Source organism: Bos javanicus, chromosome 23 (genome assembly GCF_032452875.1).
Source record: "Bos javanicus breed banteng chromosome 23, ARS-OSU_banteng_1.0, whole genome shotgun sequence".
Lineage (NCBI taxonomy): Eukaryota > Metazoa > Chordata > Mammalia > Artiodactyla > Bovidae > Bos > Bos javanicus.
Genome location: NC_083890.1, coordinates 31,486,332 through 31,493,235, shown reverse-complemented (window position 1 = coordinate 31,493,235; position 6,904 = coordinate 31,486,332). Strand labels below are relative to the sequence as shown.

The 6,904-nt window shown below is 38.7% G+C and overlaps 1 non-coding gene across 1 annotated transcript; it reads left to right on the top strand.

Moving 5' to 3' along the window:
* Positions 1-6,314: 6,314 nt before the first annotated feature.
* On the top strand, positions 6,315-6,396 carry TRNAS-AGA (transfer RNA serine (anticodon AGA)). Its single transcript has one exon. It is a non-coding gene; the product is annotated as a tRNA-Ser (tRNA).
* The last annotated feature ends 508 nt before the right edge of the window (positions 6,397-6,904 follow it).

Here is a 6,904-nt window from a genome sequence, read left to right as displayed (position 1 = left end):
CGTTTTAAACCGTGAGGTGGTCTTAACCGTGTTTTGCCCTACGGTAGCGCATTGTATTTGCCTACTTCAATCAGCATGTAGTTGCCAATGGAGCCCAACGCCAGTTGGTGTGTCCTTGGCAGAAAAGAATCCAACAGAAGTAGGTAGGTTTCTATATTTTTAAACATGTGGCCCAAGCACTTCTGTGCGTCTCCGTATTTGTATAGTCGGGCTAAGGTCAAGTCACCCAGTCTGTTAACTGACAAAACACTGAATTTGAAAATTGCAACATTGAGTATATGAAGAACAAAGTTATAGTCAAAGGAAAGGGAACAATATCTAGAAGCAGATATCAGAAAAGACCTACTGTGAGAAATAGACAATTTCAGTAAACAATTCTTAGTAGGTTGTAAGAAGACATGGCCTAAATGAAACGAATGAAAGCTGTGAGAAAACAAATTGAAATAAAAACACTGGATGAAAGGGGTTTAAAACACATGCAAGCATGTTTAAAATGAAGGAAGATAATTAAAATCATACTGGAGAAGAACGGAATTGATGCGGTGGTAAAGTGAATCAGTTGTATGCAGAATATTCTTTTAAAGCTGTGTGAATCATAAGAAAAACACAAATGAAGTAAAAGAAAGATACATATAAAGGCCCGAGGATGAAAAGCCACCATGTGGATGATTCCCCATCAGAAAAGAGAGAACACATGAAATCAGCTATCATTTAATAGTTTCTATGTGCCAGGCAGTGTTCTGACTGCTTTATACCTAACATTTAATTCTTAAAACGATCTTTATTAAGTTGTTTGTTATTATTTATTCTTTACTAAAGAGGAAACTAAGGCACAGATAAGTTCAGTAGCCTGCCCGAGGTGACATAACCAATAAATGAGGAAGCTGAGACTTGAATTTAGTAATTTGGTCCCAAGCTCCCATTGTTAATCTCATTTTTAATCTCTAATAAACAGTAGGCTCCCTAGTAAAAAGATGAACAGTTTCCTAAGTTTAAGAAGAATACACCTCTCATTCATTGCTAGTGAGAGTGCAAAATGGTGCAGCTACTTTGGAAGACAGTATAGCAGTTTCTTTCAAAACTAAGCACTGTTACAATATGATCCAGCAATTGTACTCCTTGGTATTTACCTAAATGAACTGAAAAGTTAGACACACACAAACACCTAATTGCCAAAACTTGGAAGCAACCAAGATGTTCTTCAATAGGTGAATGGTTAAATAAACTGTGGTATATCCCTGCTGTGTAATATTATTCAGCAATGAAAGGGGTTGGCAAGCTCCGGGAGTTAGTGAAAGACAGGGAAGCTTGGTGTGCTTCAGTCCATGGGGTCGCAATGAGTTGGACTGAGTAACTGAACTGAACTGAATGAAATGAGCAATTAAGCTACCAAAAAAACACAAACATTAAATCCAACTTGGTGAATGAAAGAAGTTAAAGGGAAAAGGTTACATACTCTAGAAGTCCAATTATATGATATTACAGGAAAGTTAAAACTATAAACAGTAAACATCCATGGTTGCTATGGGTTTGGAAAGGGAAGAAGGGATGAATGGATGTAGCACAGGGGATTTTTAGGGCAGTGAAATTATTTTGTATGTCATTGTGGTGGTGGATATATCATTGTACATTTGTCAAACTCTCCTATAGAGTGTCAAACAATACAGAATGAACCCCTAATATAAACTGTGGTCAATAATAATTTATCAATATTTGCTCATCAGTTGTAGCAAATGTACTAATGTAAGATGTTAACAGGGAAAATTGGGTAGTGGAGGGGGGCAGTGGTGAGCCGAGATGGGATGTTTCTGTAAACCTAAAACTGTTTTTTTAAGTATATTAATTTAAAAAATATATAATTGTTAAAAGTGTTTCTGGTAAGGTCTCAGCGGGAAATGAGGGACATCTCATTAGAAATTGGAAATTAGAAATTGGATATCTAATTAGGAAAGTGATTCCTGTAAAGTAACAGAACTTGGCTGAATTGTGTTCTTCAGTGGGATGAAAAACAATTTGTAAGCAATAAACTTGAATATTTAGCTGAGCAAATTTCCTAGATAAATGTGAATGTGCACCCTGGTTTCTCTGTGCTGTTCATAGTACAAAATGTAAGGAAAAAGACCAAAGAGGAAAGAACTGTTAAGCAGAATAAGCAAAAAGAAACCATTTTATGATGGTTTGGAAAAATTTCAACTACACCTTCTACAAACGAGGCTTCCAATACAAATTGAAAGATGCGTGTATTGAAAAAATGTATATGTAAAATTTCTGTCTTCAGTGACTTCTCTTCATAGTTTTAGCAACTGGGTGTACACATGAAAAACTAAGTAACCATTGTAAGCAGCATATAGATATTCCCTGAGTATATAGGCAAAATATTGAGTACCAACCATATGCCAAGCACCCATAAGAAACACTATCTGCAAATAAAGTATAATTTAGTGAATAAAAGCCAAAGTTTATTGAGTCTACTTGGTTACTAGCTATAAATACTTTACTTGAACCAAGTCATTTAATTGATTCAGGGTGCCAAACAGAGAAAATAAAAGGATGGAAATTCACAGAAAATTCATAGGTTAATAAGAGTTCCAAAGAATAGCAAGGAGAGATAAGAAAGCGTTCCTCAGTGATCAATGCAAAGAAATAGAGGAAAACAATAGAATGGGGAAGACTAGAGATCTCTTCAAGAAAATGAGAGATACAAAGGAAACATTTCATGCAAAGATGAGCACAATAAAGGACAGAAATGGTATGGACCTAACAGAAGCAGAAGATATTAAGAAGAAGTGGCAAGAATACACAGAAGAACTATACAAAAAAGATCTTCATGACCCGGATAACCACAATGGTGTGATTACTCACCTAGAGCCAGACATCCTGGAATGCGACCTCAAGTGGGCATTAGGAAGCATCATTACAAACAAAGCTAGTGGAGGTAATGAAATTCCAGTTGAGCTATTTCAAATTCTAAAAGATGATGCCATGAAGATGCTGCACTCAATATATCAGCAAATCTGGAAAACTCAGCAGTGGCCACAAGACTGGAAAAGGTCAGTTTTCATTCCAGCCCCAAAGAAAGACAATGCCAAAGAATGTTCAAACTACCACACAATTGCACTCATCTCACACGCTAGCAAAATAAAGCTCAAAGTTCTCCAAGCCAGGCTTCAACAGTATGTGAACTGTGAACTTCCAGATGTTCAAGCTGGATTTAGGAAAGGCAGAGGAACCAGAGATCAAATTGCCAACATCTGCTAGATCATTGAAAAAGCAAGAGAGTTCCAGAAAACATCTACTTTTGCTTTATTGACTACGTCAAAGCCTTTGACTGTGTGGATCACAACAAACTGTGGAAAATTCTGAAAGAGATGGGAATATCAGACCACCTGACCCACCTTTTGAGAAATCTGTTACGAAGCAACAGTTAGAACTGAACATGGAACAACGGACTGGTTCCAAATAGGAAAAGGAGTACGTCAAGGCTGTATATTGTCACCCTGCTTATTTAACTTATATGTGGAGTACATCATGTGTAATGCTGGACTGGATGAAGCACAAGCTGGAATCAAGATTGCCAGGAGAAATATCAATAACCTCAGATATGCAGATGACACCACCCTTATGGCAGAAAGTGAAGAAGAACTAACGAGCCTCTTGATGCAAGTGAAAGAGGATAGTGAAAAAGTTGGCTTAAAACTCAACATTCAGAAAACTAAGATCATGGCATCTGGTCCCATCACTTAATGGCAAAAAGATGGGGGAACAATGGAAACAATGAGAAACCTTATTTTGGGGGGCTCCAAAATCACTGCAGGTGGTGGCTGCAGCCATGAAATTAAGACCCTTGCTCCTTGGAAGAAAAGCTATGACAAACCAGGACAGCATAATAAAAAGCAGAGGCATTACTTTACCAACAAAGGTCTGTCTAGTCAAGGCTATGGTTTTTCCAGTGGTCATGTATGGATGTGAAAGTTGGACTGTGAAGAAGGCTGAGCACTGAAGAATTGATGCTTTTGAACTGTGGTGTTGGAGAAGACTCTTGAGAGTCCCTTGGACTTCAAGGAGATCCAACCAGTCCATCCTAAAGGAAATCATTCCTGAATATTCATTGGAAGGACGGATGCTGAAGCTGAAATGCCAAATACTTTGGCCACCTGATGCGAAGAGCTGACTCATTTGAAAAGACCCTGATACTAGGAAAGATTGAAGGCAGGAGGAGAAGGAGATGACAGAGAATAAGATGGCTGGATGGTATCACCAACCTGATGAACATGAGTTTGAATAAGCTCTGGGAGTTGGTGATGGACTGGAAAGCCTGGCGTGCTGCAGTCCATGGAGTTGCAAAGAGTCAGACACAATTGAACTGAACCGAACTTGCACAGTGGCCAGAATTTTGGTAATAACCAGATTTTTTATTCAAGAAAATACATAAGGAAAATCTTAGTATGTCATAATAAATATTCATGCATAACATACTTTTTAGTGGCAGCAAAGATATTACATCATAGTAGATGAATTATTTTTCAAAAGAAAGATATTTGCCAAAGCTTAATGGATACACCCAAAAAACATATGATAGCAAATCACTCAATGCATTTACACACAGCAAACAGACCCATGTACCCAACATCCAATTTGAAAGTTAAATCATTACTCTCCTTGTTAAACTCCTAGTTAAAACTCCTTGCAAGAGTAGTGGGACCTCCCAGTCATGTCCTCTCAAGGGTAATTATTACCCTCATCATAATGTACACCATACATTAATTTCACCTATTCTTGAACTTTCAAAAATTGGAATGCACTATGTGTTCTTTTTTGTCTGACTTTTTCCACTCAATATTAGCTTGTGAAATTTTGTCCATATGGGGTTATGTGTACTTGTAATTCCTTCACTCTCCATGTGGTGTGATATTATAGTGAAAAACCTCTCAATTTGCCTTTTCTACTGTAAATGGACTTTGGGGGTGTTTCCAATTTCAGATTAAAATAATAACTAGACTTTTTGTTTCTTACAACTCAACTCTGGCTCTTCCTTTACTGAGATTGATTCTGACATGCTTACATTTTTTTTTTAAGTCCAGAAAAACAAAATTGCAGCTGTGTCCAATCCTTGTTCCTTGTTATCCTAAATCAACCTGTTGATTAATAATTTTGGTTTAAATGCATCACTAATTACTTTCTATTTTGCACATATATTTTTTCAACCACAAAGATTTTCTTTGATACCTAATTTCAATCAAAGCTAGTGTTCCAAATGACTTCAGAGAATATATATACTTGATAAAAATATGTACACCAAATAACATGTTATGTGTAAATTATAGACAGCAATCTTTTTAGCATAATTTCTATCAAAATTGCTTCATGCCTGTCCCTTCAGAACAGGTTGTCTCCCATAAAACCAGTGAACATCTTAGGTCTCTCTGCCTTTACCTCATTCTCTTCTCTTCCTCTCCTCCCTCTCCTTCCTGGTCCCTCCTCCTCATTTCTCTATTTAGGTGATGTGATTTCTCTGTTTGTGATTGTTTTCCTCTTTTCTTAAATTATTAGTGAAAAACACCAAGAAGTAGTCAAAAGCTAATTACAGTAATGTTTGCACTGGACTGGCCCAGGAAAACTCCTGACTGGCAGCTTTTGACTCAGATGGGAAAACTAGAAGGGGAAAAGAAAACATACTTGCATTGGTTAAATTTTGAGAAAATGAACTCCTATCTTGGTAAAAATCAAACTAAGATCTTTTTAGAAGGTAGCCAGGTTCTAGGGGCGACAGGAACTCACCAACCATCTATAAATTTTATTCTTAACGTGACAGAAGCATGGAAGCTTATAGTGAAATACAAAGCACCGTACAAACACAATGGGATTGGCGTTCCCTTAGGATTGATGTGGGCTGAGGCACTTAGGGACACAGAACAAGTGGGATGCAAGGAGGCCTTTGTGCATCATTTCCCTCACTTTTTACTTAGCACATAAATCAGGGAACTGAGCCCCTCCCTGAAAGCCACTAGCGTTCTTTAAGGGGCCTCAGTGCCTGCAAGGAAGTTCCAAACAAAAGCTACACCTATCAGGGCTATTTAACTCCTGACAACTCGAAAAGCTACTGCTGATGCAGTGAAGACTCCCCTTCTAGTGCTCTCTGTTCCCACAGGTGCCCAGAGAATTTGATCTCCATGCCAAACTTGCATTTCACCTGAGGGTTTCTATTCAGTTTGCAAGAGTACGTTTTCTTGCACCAAACTCATTTTTGTTCTTTCCCGTGACATCGGCCAGTGAAATTTCTATTTAAGGATTTAAACGGAAAAGGTACTGCCCGTGTAGTCGTGGCCGAGTGGTTAAGGCGATGGACTAGAAATCCATTGGGGTCTCCCCGCGCAGGTTCGAATCCTGCCGACTACGGTGTGTACTTCTAACTTCGAAGCTTATTAGAACGAGCTACGTAGTACGCACCTTTGAAGGCAATGTTTTTACTTTGACTCTGCCTTGAAAACTTAGAAATCTCTCTGCAGTCAACACATACCCTTTTAGCAACTACTTCCAGTATTCTCCAAATTCAGATCATGGCCATGCGTGTAGATAGGAATCAGTGCACCAAAAAGGCAGCTATCGAGAGACAGAGTACCTTTTATTTTTCCTTTTTGTCTTTTATCGTAAAGTTCTCACTGAGCACCATCGCTGGCCGTCCCACTGTGCTGCCAGTTCTGGGAAGTGAGGGAGGAACTGGACTCAAGGCTGCTACTGCTAAATCACTTCAGTCGTGTCCGACTCTGTGCGACCCCATGGACAGCAGCCCACCAGGCTCTCCCGTCCCTGGGATTCTCCAGGCAAGAACACTGGAGTGGGTTGCCATTTCCTTCTCCAATGCATGAAAGTGAAAAATGAAAGTGAAGTCGCTCAGTCGTGTCTG